Source organism: Argopecten irradians, chromosome 12 (genome assembly GCF_041381155.1).
Source record: "Argopecten irradians isolate NY chromosome 12, Ai_NY, whole genome shotgun sequence".
NCBI lineage: Eukaryota > Metazoa > Mollusca > Bivalvia > Pectinida > Pectinidae > Argopecten > Argopecten irradians.
In genome coordinates, this window is record NC_091145.1 from 5847213 (window position 1) to 5864989 (window position 17777).

At 35.4% G+C, this 17777-nt stretch overlaps 1 protein-coding gene across 12 annotated transcripts in view; it reads left to right on the forward strand.

Annotated features, from left to right (window-relative positions):
* Positions 1–17777, forward strand: part of LOC138336802 (filamin-A-like) — a 134968-nt gene that overhangs the window by 15558 nt on the left and 101633 nt on the right. For 4 of the 12 annotated variants that reach the window (XM_069286376.1, XM_069286374.1, XM_069286377.1 and 1 more), the window contains exon 1: positions 9177–9437. The exons of 1 other annotated variant lie outside the window; for it this stretch is intronic. The gene's annotated coding sequence lies outside the window, so the exon portion shown is untranslated. Of the gene's footprint in view, positions 1–1612; positions 1736–9175; positions 9438–17777 lie in introns of those variants that run through there. 7 more of the 12 variants (XM_069286378.1, XM_069286379.1, XM_069286372.1 and 4 more) reach the window with 6 other exon arrangements.

The window sequence follows — 17777 nt, forward strand, 5'->3', positions numbered from 1 at the left end:
TAGCGGACTATATAAATCTGTATTTGTATTTTCGGATTATTACTTTTTCAAAATTGTTTTTCATATTTTCCATGAAGCCTTGGTGTTTTTAAGCTTTACACTGTCGGATTGATAAAAAAACCTGTTTTTCTTTTACTTTATTTTTAACGCTTCCGGTCATTTTTAACTCATTTCGTAAATAATGTATCCACGTATAAGAAAAAATATAGCTTTGGTAACATCTTCTTGAATATTTTTATCGGAAAAGACACCTACATTCTGACTTGATTTAGAATGACCGCGTTCGAACCTCGGAGAGACTACGGTGTAACCACCGCTTGCTCGATTTATCTACGCCATTTTTACCCGTCTCGCATACCTCATTCATACAGTGTACATACTCTCTCATCAGCCGTGGCTTCAATGATATTAAACATGACACTATCGAGTTAGCCCTTGTCGGTGTACCTCGTGAATCGAAGAATTGCAAAGCCTTGGAACACCCAGTTGAACTTTGACAGCTACATTTACTGAGGGAAAAAACTAAACATATAAAAATAAACATGTTCATTTTGAACTTTGTTCATCTAATATCTCAAAACACGCGCATGCGGTGTCAAAATTAACATCGAGTCGATCTTATCTAGTAAGAATTCTACATCTGCCTGGCTTCTGGATATCTAAACAGGAAGTGACGTCATTTATGACAGTATAAGGTACTAATTAGTATAGTTTTATCTTTCAAACAAGACAAAATAACAATAGAAATGAGTATAAGAAAACGATTATTTTATAGTCTAAATATGGCATTCATAGAGAGACAATTCACTCAGGCTAGTTCTTTTACATAGCCAAAAAGCAAAATATGGCATAAGTGTATTGTTCTACATTTCTTATGAAACATATGACATAAATTATTGACAAATACCACGTCAATGTTTAGTATTTTAATTGATACCATTGTAATTACAAATCGTTGATCAATAAGATTAAGCAGATACATATGTACGCTGTACCCATATCCGAGCCAAAGTCACGCACGTTAAACAAATGAACTACATACCCCTTGTTGAGGTGACAAAATGATTTTTAGGCAAGACAATTCACCTAATAAGGTAAACACACTCCTGTCAGAGCGATTTGAGCAGTTCTAGACGAAAGTAGCATCACTCTACGAGCAAGGGACAGGGTTCGGCATACAAGATGTTTGACCACAATTAGAATGGCGGACAGCGAGCGAGTTTGAACATTCCACACGCATTTCACCACCATGGGCTTTTCTGGCATATCACAGTAAAACCGACTGATCTAATTTCCATTAGAACTGGGTTTTTTTTCTGATAAATGTACAAATTTGAATGCTCTCTTAGACTGAATTGTCCCTTTAAGATATCTGATTCTGATGAAACCGATTTTTTTATGTTTTTTTTGACCCGGAAGTGACGTCATTTTAAATAAAATCTTTATAAATCGCGTTTTATAATATATAACAAACATGTACTTGTGACAAATAATATTGTTTATTGATTTCTAATTTTAGTAACAGAAAAATAACAAATTATGACCAATACTTGTGGTAAATAAGATGATGTAGATAGGGGGCGGGGGATATTGCGCTTTACTACAATATTAATTAGCCAGTATCCCGACATGTATAACATACCACACAGATGATACACGTGCGTAGGTATAACATACAATAAATAGCTTCCATTTTGTAACACTGCCACCATTTCGCGCAGATACCGACAGAGGGGTAAGTAGTTATAGCAACTTATAAAACATTAATTTACAATTAATACTTACTTATCTAAGCTTATCCGGTGATAAAAATAAATAAGAGTTTTTATTTTTATGTATTTATTAATGTTTTCGAAATAATTAGCAGGGGAGGAAATGGTATACTGACATTTTGTTTAAATAGGCATAGAACGGGTTTTTGGATAAATTTTATAAATGATGAACAAGTTTTGTATAGTTTTTACCTTAGTTCTTTTTGTTTATCTGGACTTTTCCTTTGCTACTGTAAATTAGAGCTTACTTCATTCTATCAAAGAACGCCAGCATATCTATATATTATATGTGTGTGTATATACATGTTTAGGACTAGATCTAACCAGAAATATGTTTCTGATCTCACTTATCGATGTAAATACTCAATTCTGCATCAGAAACATAACCAATTATGATACATTTCAAGTTGTTACGTAAGTTCTCCATGTTCATGATTGGTATGGAATTTCATGTTTTCATCGAGAAAAAAAATCAGTGTAAAATCGCAACACTTTTGTGACATTACAGTGGCCCAAACGTTGAGTTTCCTCAAGGAGATGTCCTCATGCCATTCTCATTGTAATAGGAAGCGTATCACATTTTTTTAAAACAATTATCGTTCTCGGTTATTATTTATTCTATCAGGTTGGTAACTCACCATATTAACATCAATAAATGTCCATAAATGATTAATATATTTTTACAGATAATATGTTATTATTACCTATAACGAAAACAATGCTACTATGTAATACATATGATCAATTTGTAACCCATGGAACAGTGTACCAATATCTCCTAATAATGTAAAGAAATATTGAATAAAAAAACAGCGATGTGAAAAATCACACACATCTATTACAAAGGGATATATACTCGCTTCTATGGAAATTGCGGCAGCGACTTTTATCTGTTACCAAGGAAATTGTGGCAACAGCCTTTGCTACTAAGGAAAAATTTGGCGATGATCTCGCGGGTGTATTTTAACAACAAACATTTGGGAAAGCTTTGGAAACTATGGCCAAAGAAATTATAACAACCATACTCGGCCCGTTTGAAGTAATGTTATTATTCAGCCTACAACAAGGAGAAATGACAAAAGTCTTTTATAAATATTTGGTGACGATATCGTGTCTTTTACTAAAGGATATTTACTAAAGATTTTGAAGATATTCCTAAGGAAAGTACAATTAAAACCTTGCTACTGTTACCAACCAAACGTTTCCTATCAACTAATACTAAATTAAATGTGACGAAGATTTCAAATACTGTAACCAAGGAAACGTGGCAAAATGGTTTATCTTTTTCCAAGAAAGATGTCGCGAGGATTTTTATCTCTTACCAATGAAGTAATGGAATACTTTTGAATCTTTTAACAACTAACCGTGCAAAAACAGTGATTCCTTCTGAGCTAGGAGAGTGTGAAACGGATTAATGTAAATGTAGCATAATGATAGTGCCCTACATCGATGATAGTTGAAGTTGTGGAAGGACTATAATTGAAATTTAATTCCAGGAAATACTGTGGTTTGTGACCAGGATCGAATGTTTTAAAACAGGAAAATGTGGCTACAATGATTTTGATATACTCAAGGAAATTGTGACCAAATCATTTCATCTGTTTTCATAACCAACGAGTTATAACAGAGCTCATCAACTAAGGATATTGCAGCACACACCTTCTTTCTTCATATTTTTATGGAAATATTGCAGTGACCATTTTGCATCAAAGGAGTATGAAGTAAATGTTGTATTTCAAAATGGAAACTGAAAAAGGATAATTCTTTGACCAGGGAATGGTGGCAATTCATAGTTCTCTTACCATGGAAAATGATAATTCTGTGGTCAAGGCATGGTTGGAAGTTCATACTAATAGGAATGCAACCAAGACAATGTGACAAATGTCGTTTAAAGAAAATTGTAGCAGTGGTCACAAAAAAACTAAAGGAAAATGTCGTTAACGTGTTGCATCTGTAACCATGGTAACCAGAAAAGAAAAAATGTTGACCAAGCTAGGGAAAGTTAGCAGGTCATAGTCCCGTATCAAAGGAAATGGTGGTAAAAATTCGAACCAATGGATGTGTTTCGGCTATGTAATGAAATATAATACAAATGTTTGTTTGTTTGTTTGATTACTTAACCTCCAATTAACAGCTATAGTCATGTAAGGACGGCCTCCCGTGTATGTGGTGTGTTGCGTGTATGTTGTGCAAGATGCGTGTTTTGGGAGACTGCGGTATATTCATGTTGTGTCTTCTTGTATAGTGGAACTGTTGCCCTTTTTATAGTGCTATATTACTGAAGAATGCCGCCGTCAAAGCAATTGCGACAAATATATATGGGTAGTCGAAAAACATAGCTGTAAACGTTTGCCATTTTCTTTTATATATATGTATATGTATATATTGAGAAATTGATATGTATATGTATATATTGAGAAATTGATATGACCCAAAACATGCCGGTAACCAAGGGGATTTGTATCAACAAAAACTGGGAAACGATTCATTTTATGTGTAACCGCCGTCCGCAATTAGTCATCATTGATATTATAACCACGGGTAATGAATTTATAATTCTAAGAGATAATTGAAAAAAGGAACCCACACAGGTACTTTTTAAATGCAGTACTTCACCAAACATATACAAAAGACAAGCCTGCCATTGTATTCTGTAATTAAAAGGTATAGCCACGAACTCTTGAACATTTAGTTTCCATGACAACGCTGCTATTACGGACATCTGTTATTGGTTAAACAGCATGTATTCACATATTAGAAGAATGCAATGGCCAACGAAAAACCGCCAGGTAACTGTCGATAACCATCTCACCTGTAACTCGATTGTTCCAGCTTAAACAACATTTTCTATGAGTGTCGAGACACCGTTAAACTAGGCATAATTATGAAGGAATGAAAGTTTGATAAAAACGCACCAGATTTTCATTTTCGACTGTTCTACTTCAGAACAAAAATCTCTGCTTTTATCTTGTATGATGTGAAGATGGTAGCAATTTGTTATGATCATGCAGACAATTTATCTCATAAAGTTGATAAAATAATGCAACAGTTTGCATAATTTCAAAGTTTAGCGTACATTCTGATAAAATCGGCTCCGAAATGTTGTTTAGAATCAATAAACAATTTCTGGTTACGTAAAATATTAAATCCCAGCGAATGTGCAACATTCTGCAGGCGCTTCCAGTTTCTCTATTTTCAACATCACATCTTTGACCGCGAAGGCGTGTTCGGTTCACGCTACTGCCCGTCAGATTGTAATTCCGAGATGTCAAATTCTTGAGTAAGTCCTTGCAATTACCACGAAGACATAGGTAAACGGTTCTCAGTGCATTAAATGCTCTACCTTGGGCAAAATAAAGATCACATTTCTTAATCATGCATCATGGTGCATTTTAGAAGCTAAATCTGAATATTAGTAATGTGGGGTAAACTTGGTTCGTTAAACTGTGCTCATTACACCAGAGGTCATTTGGTTTAAGTGAAATGCACGTGTACAAACATGCCGCAAAGATTTTTGGATTTCTTGAATGACATTTATATATATATATAAGTGTTGGAACTTTCTGTCATTTCAATAAGGACTAAAAACTTAAATGTCATTCGCGACCTTATATTGTCAGAATCAATCAATCAATCAATCAATCAATCAATCAATCAATCAATCAATCAATCAATCAATCAATCATTGAATCAATCAATCATTGAATCAATCAATCGTTGAATCAATCAATCAATCAATCAATCAATCATTGAATCAATCAATCATTGAATCAATCAATCGTTGAATCAATCAATCATTGAATCAATCAATCATTTAATCAATCAATCATTCAATCCAGTGGATTAATCAATCAAACTAATAAATCAACCAGATAAAATAAAATTTCTTAGAATCTCCTAAAACACTAAGGTATGTGCTTACATCATTACCTAACATTACGGTCCGATACACATTGCTAGTAAGACCCCTGGACGATCATATCTACCGTTATCAGGATAGACATTATAAACCATCAATGATATCGTTCCCCCGACCCTGTTGGGCCGATCCATGTCATTTGTTTTGAGCTAATTTGAGGCACGTGCATCTATAATTGGATTTTCATAGACTTATATACCGTACACAGAACCCCTACATCGCTGATAGGGTCTGTAGTTCACTTAATCTCAGCGTCACAGCACATGCTCTCTGCCAAAGTCTTAATTAACTCCTGTAATAAGTTAAGCATGGTCCATATGATATAACATTAAGTCCTAGACCCTCCCTCGCGCACGTGGCGAGCTCGCCAGCTGTCAAAATAAAGACATTTCTGGTGTTGTTATGGGGTCGTTGGCGTGACGGAGTGTGTGTATCATAAAAAATAAGTTTCTGTTTTTGTTTATTGAAACATGAACAACATCAGACCTTCCGTCTAAATAAGTAACGGTCCGCCGATCTTCATCAGGATCAGCCAGATTTCATTTACAACAGAAAGAGAGATCGGAAACTTTTGATTGCAATGGATGTCGGCAGAGGGGCCTCCGGTTTAGAGGCATTTTTCTTGGCTTACTAGATTACTACATTAGCATATTATTTAGTTTAAGCACATTATTGTTGCATGAATATTGCGTTTAAACATTACATTATCGTTTAATTTTACCAGTTTTTCGGTTAAGATGTTTTGATATAAAAACTCCTTAAATCATAAATCAAACCGGAAGTACACTTTCTTTTATCAATATATCATTAAAAAAATATTGTACTTCCAAAAAACTGTGATAATACAATCTAAAAATTATCGAAAATTGCATTACATATCCAAGTTATCCTGATATGCTTAACTGTTAAAGGAGTACGTTAAAAAAAACCACTAGGAACATGCAGGGATACCTCTGCCGATCGTAAAAATGGCGGAATGGGCAATCTCTCTTATTATGTTTCTGTTTACTAGAAAGTTAATGTTGGTCTCTCTTGTTTCATGAGCATTTACACTCACTTTTTATACCATTGGCATTCATTCTCTTTAACATGTATACTAACTGAAATTTTAACATGCTTCCCATCAAGAGTAGAAAATGAGCGTTCATTTCTCAGGATTTCAAGAAAACTGTAAAGCAATTAATTTCTTAAAAATATCATGTTTAGCTAAGAATAAAATATTAATTATATCATGCTTAACTGTGACTTGTTTATTATTATATGCAAATAAGTTATCGTGAAGACAAAGCAAAAGAACAAAATTTGGTTTCCGATTGTATTTCTCTCAACGATCATTTTTGAACGAAGTTTCCCTCTGAGAGGAAGGGAGCGGGGATACGTGTGAAAGGGGTAAAGTCTAGCTGTGCAAATTCTGCAGAAAAACTCAGAAGGACGTTTCAGTTTTACTACTAGAGATAGATATCGTGCACTGGCCCGGCCGTGACCTCAGGAATACTGACCGGAAATGATGACTCCTCGCTGGACGTTCATCATTGTTCTGACCAAGATGACCCAGTCTTTGAATAAAATTACTCCGACGGACGTCAAAAAACCATTAACCGATTTAAATGACGTCAGTGGTTAGTCAGTGAATACACTAAAGTACTATATATAGACACTGAAGTGAGGGTTTGGACGCTTTTCGTGAAATCATTCCCATTCTTCACAAAAGATTCGTTCTATATTTGGAATATTTTATATTTGGGCGATTTTAGGTTTAATCTGTATTGTATTCAAATGACAATGGAGATCATCATGACAATAGGTATTACAGTATAATATGTAATTTGGACAAATCCTTATTAGAGCAGGGATATGATTGATTCTATCAGGGAAAGAGAGAAAAATTCTCAACCAATAAAATGACGCCTCATTCTAGTGTTTAAACAGGTCATTTTATGATGTTTCAGATTAAATACGTCATGCATTGTTTCTCGGAATTATTGTTTAAATCGGTGGAAATCCTTTATGTTGAGGAAAGGAACACATCCCTGTTATAGATCTATACGTGTATACCGTATGTCAAGCATTAGAATAAAAATAGCTTTAAGAGCTTCGGTAATCCACATGAAAGAAGGATATGAATATCATCTTAATGCAAAAAGCGTTATGTTAGTTCTCGGCTGTTGTTTGTTGGACTATACATTATAGATAAGTAGGACATCAATGCAATGTTGTTGTTTACTGTCGATAATTAGATAGCTATAAGTTTGATATCGGGATGTTCTGTTGGTGATTTCATAACCCACAGCTGATAGCGATAAGTTTGACATCATTGTATCAATTTGGTTTTGTTTATTTTCCAATATTTGATATTTACATTGTATAATCTATGAGTGACTCGCATTTGTTGTTGTTGTTGTTGTTGTTGTTGTTGTTGTTTATTAACCACCATGGGAAAGCTGCAAGTAAGATGTTAGTGCATTAAAGTTCGTTGTTTATTGTTGTTTAATGTCATCGGATTTCTTCTTAAACCATTACAATACATTTATTTTTATAGTCGTTTGTGTAATTTGGTAACTGGTGATTCGACATTCATCGACAGCAAATATATTCGTCAAAATCTCCCCATCTTAGGATTATATACACTCGTATAATATCAAGTATTTCAAGTACTGGGCCAGTTAATTCACAAATTTCTATCAAAGCATCTATAAGAAGTTCACAGTTGTGTTGAAATCACGACCCGCGGTTTAGCCTGACGTTTGTGAGTCTGTTACGACCTTGCGTGGAGTTAAGATGTTTACGAGAGATTTTGAGATTACAAACGGTTCTGGGACTGCTGCACGAGCAGTATGCATCTGATGTTTGAGAGTTACTAAAAGCTGCGCTGGACAAACATGAAATGTATGCGACCGTTCGCCTCAACTCTCGCGAAACTGTGTTGTTTTTTGTTCTCATTATGTAACGGATGTCGTTAAAACGTGCTACTTGATGTAGGGTTGTAAGTCAGCGCACCCATGTAAATGTGATACGAATTATATGTAAACAATTAGAGTATCATTTGTTTTTAGTCCCGTTAACAAATATCAAGGAATAAAAGTAAGTGTCGAAATAACAGTCCGTCAAAATCCACCGAGCCAAGTTCACCAGCTGTTCAATACATTGCTAGAGAGACGAGTCATCGAATTGAAATGTTCCACAATATTCCTTCCGAGTGATGAAACACTTTGGACAGATGTAAGTTTGTCAATCAAAGACTATTCTGTACTTAATAACTATACGATAGTATATATGCGCGCGTGCTCGCGTGCTTTTGCCGTGTTGTAAGGGCGGAGGAACGCACGATGATGAGACTGACAAAACTGTAATACGGCACACACACAAATACACACTCAACAGTAAGACAAGCTCATCTTACAGCCCCTCCCCAAATATGGCAACGAGGATGCGCAAGAGGAGAGGTGTATAGCACGTGGTACGGGTTATCGCTACTATCAACTGTTCGACCAGACTCTCTCGGGGTTTCCCGAACAACCAATCTGAAACGTGATTATTTATAAACCACCCCCTGTTTGGACTACCGGTGAAAATACACATGGTTGCAAGCGTGAATAGGAGAGGGTAGGCACCAAGAATCTAAGAAAATACCTCTCTTTTCCGATAGTCCCTAGCTGTAGTAGGGATAGCCGGGAACGGTGATATTCCAGGAATATTGGGCTTTCCAGCAATTTTGTTGTGTTCCGAAGATTGACAGCGCACGAAAAGTAAGCAAAATGTTCTTATAACACTTAAACTATGTGGAATTACGTTTTAATGTGTGTCGGCGTAAGACTACAACTTTATTGAGGTTGTGCATGGGTTTAATGTATTGATACCAAAATTCTTGACAGTGTAACTCCGTCATCGGACGAAAAATATGCTTGGATTGTTTGATAAGCCTAGATTTTGGAGAGATGAGTTCATCTGACCGTTGTCCAGGCGAGTTACTCTGTAGTTGAGACGTCTGCACCGTCTCACCTCTCACTGCCAGCCGGAACTATTTTAATATGTTTGGAAATCAGGGGTGAAGGTCACTGTGTCTAAAACATAAGTGCCAATTGAATTACATAAAATATCACAACAGGTGTCAATTTTATTCATGTTTCACTAACTTTAAAAAGTATTTCTCACTTCCGGTTAACTTTGCAATTATATAAAAATTAAATATTTCTTTCTTTTAGTGAAACTTTTATAGATAAATGTTCGACATATTTCTTAACATACTTATTGAGCCATACCGTTGTCTGTCACTTGTTCCTGACGTTTTGATTGACGGTAGCCGAGTCGTGGTCACCTGTTAGTTGATACAACCCGGAAGTCTCCATGTTTGTGAGGAAGTTGGCGTCGATTTCATTCGCTGCGGGATGACTTCCTGTAGAGAAATACCTGACTACTAGTTATTGTTCTGACAGATCGTCTCGATAAACACATGACTGCCAGCATCGCATCATTTCTCCCCCTCCCCGAAATATATATATATATATATTGAAATCTTAGGAGAAAGTATCGGTTGGAAAACTTAAATGAATTGCCAATGATTTTAGCTTTTGTTTACTCTTTTTAAAATCAATATTTCAAATTTCAAATTGTGTTTAAATATTTTTATTTTTTATTTCAGTTTATCTTTTGTTTCTCTTGATTGTTCACCATTTTCTCATTTCTGTTCGTTTTCAGTCAGTAAATTTTGAAGTTGAAATTGGTGCTAAGTTGTCTTATTTTCGGTATCTCTCCTATTGCAGTTTATATCATTGCTCTTTCTTCATGGTTACCTTTCTAGTATTTGCTCGCCTTGTTTACATTTAGATGGTCAACAGCTTCAAGATGGTCAATCTGTTGTTTATGTTGTAATATCAAGATGTTCAGCATTCAGATATGTTTAACCACATAGAGCATCATCCAGATTCATCCTGCTGTTGTTGATGAGCATCAGGTGTTGTTTCTGATCATCTCGCTGTTGTTGCTTGTGATGTTACTGTTGTTTCTAACGTTTAGCATATGGGTCAACTTATTCAAAATGTTTGCTTACATCATCAACTTCATCCGGTTTGACCTTGTACAAAGTGCCAGGATATGATATGGTAAACAACTGTTACTGTTGCTTATAATGATCCGTTTTCTTTAAGGTTTCACAAGTATAGATTCAGACTGTTGTTTGTTATTGTTGTTTCTTCTAAGTTTGTTGTTGCTGTTGTTGTTTCAAAGTTTGAACTTCCGCCCAAGATAATGTTTTACGAAAAGTGCATACATTTGGTGTTGTTGTTATCATTTCAAAATTTACAAGTTCAATATCAATGGGGTCAAATAATATTTAAACTATGATTGTTCCTGGTGATGTTAAACTCCATTGCCGATGTTCAGTCTGTTGTCTATAATGTTGTTTCATTTATCTTGGCGTTAGTGTTGTTGCTTTGGCTGTTTTCACGAACATTAAGTCATTGCTGTTTGTTGTTGCATCAAAGGAAAGGCTAGACTTCCACTAAAGATGGCATTTTCACAAAAACATACTGCTGTTGTTTTCTGCTGTGTGCTAGCTATCATTATATTATGACCTCTCCAGATATTGACCCTGTTGTTTATAATATCGTATCATTAATTTTGGCGTCCACTCTTTTGCCCCTTGCCTTTGCTGTTTTTACTATTGTAGATGTTTATTCTTCCTTTACTTTCGTTACTAGGCTAATTAATTCTGTATGAACTACAATATTTTGTTGTCTGTATTCTTTTTCTATATTCATGGTTACCCCCTTCTTCGGACCGCGGATGGGTGACTCCTCTAGATCTGCCATTAGTCGTATCATTTTCAAAGGATATCAGTTACATAACCAGTGAATGTTTTCTTATGTGACGTTTCGATGACTAGTACGATATTTACATTGTCACCTTCATCAGACATTAGACAATGTCCATACACAAACCATATATTTAGAAAAAAGCGTATAATTGCGATAGCGAGACAGCGGATTTTCCTAAACTCTTGAACGACAAGGGTGAAGGTCATAGATTAGCGTTATAGATATTAAGTAAAAACCTTTGCTCTCCATAACGCTTTCAAAACATCGGGCAATCTTTCAGACTAAGTCATTTTGGCACCAAAACTAAACTCTCTCACGCAGATTAGAGAAGGATCTTGATTTAAATGTCATCATTAAAATGATAGTTATCACAATTATGAGTCTCTTTCGGTTCGTCATTGTGTGTTTTTGTTAGATTTCGGAGAAGTACCCCTTTCCCTCTCATCGCTAAAGAAACCTTAAGTTATAAGTGAGTCAAGCTGACAGAACACGTGTACTGAGCTGCATGTTTCTGTTGGAACTCTTAAGATACAAATTGTTATGAGCGCATTAATGCATAACAACCACATGAAACTGCTGATGTGGCCGGTCTATAGGAAGAGGGTGGGAGGTGTTGTGTTTGCCTTTTTCGTGTGCTACTTGAAGCAGCTGCAGACTCGATTTGGGATTCCTTGATTTTATCAGTCACTATAACCTGTTATATAAGTACGAACATCTTAAGGAGTAAATATCAACTGAGATCTTAAGATATTTCATCTTAGTTAAGATTTGTCTGAGTCACAATATTTGTTTACCAATACCGGGTAATGTATATGTTACCGACTGCTGTGTTCGATGTAATATTAACCCGTGGTCGGTGATTTTTATCCAGGTACTCTTAGTTTCCCTCCAACACAATGGCCCTGTGTTAGTATACAGCAGTAATATTGGTAGAATCTGGTTGATTCTCGATCATCTAAAAAGCATCCAAGATACTCAAGCGGTTACTTTCACTCTCGTTGATATAATGACTGTGATAGTAACCCCTGGGGTATCAAGGATGGTAAATGATCTAATATACCTAAAGATATCATAGGAGCACGGCTTATCTGTCGCTAAACTTTGGTTGATTTAGTTTAACGTCTTATTAACAGCCATTGCCATTTAAGGACATGCCAGATTATGCCATATTAAGGAGTTAAAACCTCCGACCAGCGGCCATTACCGAGCATCGGCCCTACTCGACCTAGAGACTCAGAGGTGGAAGGACTTGTGGTAATATGTTGGGGCACCTCATCAATGATGTTGCAATTTTTCCGGGTTCTGTATTATCCCTCGGCCACCGCGTCCCCACTGGTAATAATACTTGGTGGTATATTGACAGAAAATGCGGGTACCTGTGTTGATAAAGAGACCACGGTGGCCAAGTGTTTAAGTCCCTACATATAACCCCTAGCCCTCCACCTCTGAGTCGTGAGTTCGAATCCCATGTGGGACAGTGCACAGGTATTGACCGCTGGTCGGTGATTTTTCCTCCGGATACTCCGGCTTTCCTCCACCAACAAACCTGGCACGTTCTCACATGACTCTGGCTGTTAATAGGGAGTCAACAAACCAAACCAAAAGGATATGATAAATAATTGTTTTAAAGGAGTATTATAGACTGGTAACAGGATATCACCTGGAATAGCAGGGCGTGCGATGTTTGCGGTAACCTAGAGATAATATGTCGCCGTGGTAGATAGCATGCACATACAAATGTAGTATTATAAGTCAATGATACTGAACTGTGCAGCAATGTATTCATTCATAATTTATATCAGTCCCTTCTGTTTGCGTTAACGGTCTGTTGCAAGTGATTAAGTAAGCAAGTGAGAAAAACCTGCGTTCTTTGAGAAAAATCACTGACCTACTTGGCCTAAAAGTCGCAACCCAGATGTTAGACTGAGGCCGTAAAACCCCCGCCTCAAGGTCGAATGTAATAATACGAGTGTGTATTTTTACCCTATGGAACTCGAATATCAAAAACGTCATTTTGAAACATGTATAGGTGTTGGCCAAGGTGCTGACATTATTCCTTTCTAATCAGGAAGGCCACATCTACCGATACTGTAGGCATTCAACTGTTAGCTTTTAAAAATCTCAATTGTAATTTTTTCATCAATGAAGATCAAAATGCCAGTAGTTAGTATGACTGCTCCAATCAAGGTTTCTTCGGTATTTTACTTTTCGGGAATTTTCCTTGTAATTTCGTATATCCATTTTTTCTATATTATATAGAAAAATGGGGAATTAGGATCATACGAAATACATTATCTATATTTAAAATTTATCTTTAACAAATATGCAGCCTTAAAAATTATCCATGCGATAAGAAATTAATACAAAAAAAAACCAAAAAAAAACAAAAACAAAAAAAAAACACAATAGAACTACGTTTGTTGTCTGTCGTACAGTTTTAAGGGTGACTTAAAGGCTGGTGCGTCATATTGATATTGAGTGAAAACAAAACACAGAGAACAATAGATTTGTTCTCCAGCATAACAATGTAAACATGCACTTAAAAGTTCAAATTCTTTTTAGACTTGTAACATTTATCATCATCTAAACATTTAACCAAGGCTTCCGTGAGAAAATACTTCTACGTGTCGCGTGTGATATGAAATTTGATTTATACACTTACATGTAAAACGAATGGCATTTTATTGTCTATCAGAAACCTTGTATAATTGTCTATCAGAAACCTTGTATAATCAAAATACTTTAATAATGTAAAAGTTGTTTTCTTTCTCTTTTCTTTTCTTTTTTTCTTTCTTTCTTTCTTTCTTTCTTTCTTTCTTTCTTTCTTTCTTTCTTTCTTTCTTTCTTTCTTTCTTTTTTCTTTTATTTTTTTCTTTTCACATTGAGTTATGTGCTTTATATTCACATTTTTCCAATCAAATGTTGCGGGATTTGAAAGGACTCATTGGTGATATTTTATGCTCATTTTATCATCAGCCATATACTCATATAATGTATTTATACTGAAGACCCCTCCCCCACACACATACACACAACACATGTCCTGACCCGACAGACAGCTATGACTAGCAGGAGGCCGTCTGCTAACAGTTTATTATGTAAATAAACTCAATATCACCACGATATGTCAAGTTTCGGTAGTTTTCGTTAATTTTCGGAAGCACTTCAAAAATAAAATCTTTGTCGCACGTGCGTCCATGACTATTTTTGTAACATTCCAGTCGACACTGAGATGAAATGACTATCTGTGAAGGGTTAAAGGTCAAAGCATGTGGTATTCATCAGCTTTATTCCTGTTCCTCCCTCATAAATATCGGGACACTTCATCCTTCATCAGTGCCCCTCACAACCCGTTTAAAACTGACTTGTGCAATCGGTATGTTTTTGTGTATTGAACTTTTCTTTGATTCATGCACAAATAAATGCAACCGTTCATAAACGTGCATAAGTTTATAGCGGATGTTTAAGGTATTTAGAGTGAGTTACAAATGAATCGGCATGACCTATGTGTCATAATTGTCGGTTAATAATGTGATAAATTGAGGTTAACCATTTAGTATACCAACCTCTTAGAGAGTTAATATACCAAATACAGGATCTTACTACTTGTAAAATGTCGTTGGTAAGAACGGATTGACCCAAAATATACGTCATCAAATAGCTGTGATATATATGTCATAACATCTATCAGTTTATTAAATATCATTAATGTTCACTGTCTCTATGGTAACCTTTAATATTAAGTAATATTTATAAGCACATAAATAAACTAACTACATTATGTAACTCCTAGGGTTATTTTGGGGTTCCTTGGATGGGGATGGGGTGTTGGTCGGGTGGGGATGTGGAAAGGGGGAGGGGCAACTTGGTAGGACCCTGGCGTCTCGAATCCATTATCCTCTTTGTCCCCGGAGCATAGTTTTCCACAGATAACAGACAATGTTCATTGCCGTATAAAATTCATTTTATTTCATCGGATTGTGTTAATTAATAGTCATCCCCGTCATCAGAGATAGTATATGGCCTAAAACCATGGTCTTATATACCACTACACATTTTAGTTCCTAGCTAAGTTCTATAAATCGTGTGTCACTATAGCAAATCCTGCCGTGTTGTCGCGCGAGTTGTCCCTCTTTTCTCAACGACACTTTCGTTCGTCCACGGAAAGAGCGCCTAATTATGCATCCAATTAATTTTGTTTGGATATGTATTGAAGCATTTACAACTTTTTTGATTTATTACTTTATCAAAGGTCTCTAAAAATGCCCTAGATATGACAACTTATTTTGTTCGAAAATGATTGTATTTATGCCTAACGTCACATATCCGCGACTTATTTAATTTCAATCAGAATTTATAAAAACTACTCCTTATAAAGTTGGGGATCTGTTTGTACTAAAAATAAGTGTGATGCTAAACATAAATCTCGTTGTATTAATATTGCGGATCTAGAAACAAACATTTGGTTTGATTGCTGCGACAATTAGGGAAGTTTGGATTTATATTATCGGAGACCTCGAAAAGTCTCTATGGGGATTATGTGGCGATATCCTGCTAGCAGATTTAGAATTATCTTTAAAATCATTGTCTCCGATTACCAAAACTAATATCATTATCCGTGGATCTAGTATTATGACGTCACGAACTAGACAAGAGGAGAACCCCCGTGGCATCGCCTCTTTCGAACACATGCACGTGACACAGTAGGGGTGGAGCTCACGTGGATTAAGCCACGCCCCTGGGATTTACCGTTATGGACATAATTAGCGATAGATCACGAGAAGTCGCGAAGTGACTGATCCGATGTCAACATCTCTGGAGAACCAGATGGTTGCAATCCGGACATCATGTCAATTTCCAAGCTGGCCGCCATGTAAATACACCACAGGATGTAAACAATTACACACTAATTACCAATTAACTCGAATTATGAGACAACATTTCGGACTATTGGAAATGCAGTTTCTTGAATTTTGTATCTGACGAACTAATTGCGACGAAAACTCTTGTCAAACGGTCGCAAAATTGAATGGGAAAAATTCATCATTTCAGAAGATATATATATGGAAGGCATGCAGTAATACTCGGCACAATTCATAAGTAGATTCATGATATTTTTCTCTTTCGTCACTTGCGGTTACCTTTATGAAAAGTAAGCAATATACAGATGACAAATAAATGAAATAAGCCCTCCCCTTCTCCATAAAAAGACATACTCCGAACAAATGAATCACATGGACAAACATCATCTCATAGACATCCTCTAAGAGATTCTAAGCTCCATCAAGGATTAGTTCGCGAAAAGAATACTTATGAATGGAATACGACTTTGTTCTTTAGTGCAAGACATTTTTTGTGGTCCAGACTCTACATATTATCAGAAACATGACGGGTAATGTCGCATATTTACCTCAAGTGTTTTACATAGCATAACGAACACTTCAGTTAAGTGAAAAATTCTGTCAAATCGCTCAACACATTGAAGATGTTCCCCGTCTTTTGTTTCCGAGAGGAAAAAATACTGTCAAGAAATTCAAACTTATCGTATGTTTTCAAAATGCTGAATAACGATTAAAGTTTAGTCGGACTTGATGTCATATTACTTATTAATATTTTGCATTGTTAGTGCTTGACTTCTTTTCACCCTTCTGCAAAATGAGGAAAATGCAGATGGGGCCATATAGTCCGCTAAACCTGCCATTATTATTAGGCTTTTTAAATTGTTTTTTGCCTAATACATATTATGCTATTTTTTTTAAAGCCTAATAATATAGGCAGGTTTAGCGGATTGAGTTTTTAAGATGATATCAAATGTATCTTTTAAGTACATGTATCTGAATTAAATATGATTATAATATTTTATTCTGTTATACTATTTATTTCCAAGTGTTCAATTGATATACAGAATTTAACTTTATCATTGTGTATTTTCATTTTCTATTGTTCAATATGGCATTGGCAACATTTGTTTCGATAATGAATTTATAATCAATGTACATGTATTTCAATGTTCAATTGGTAATAAGTTCAGAAATGTTTGTAATTATTTTTTTTATATTGACACAGACGTCTTGTTATCTGAAATTATTCAATGTTACAAAATGTAATTCAATGTTCTTTATTTCAAACGATATATAAGTAATTTAAATCATACAATTTGTTAATTGTTTATTGAACAAATTAATGTTCCTTAAGTTATTAGTAACATCCGAAATTACACATATTGAACCAATATTATGTATATTGTTCCGTAGTAAGTAATACAATTCATAC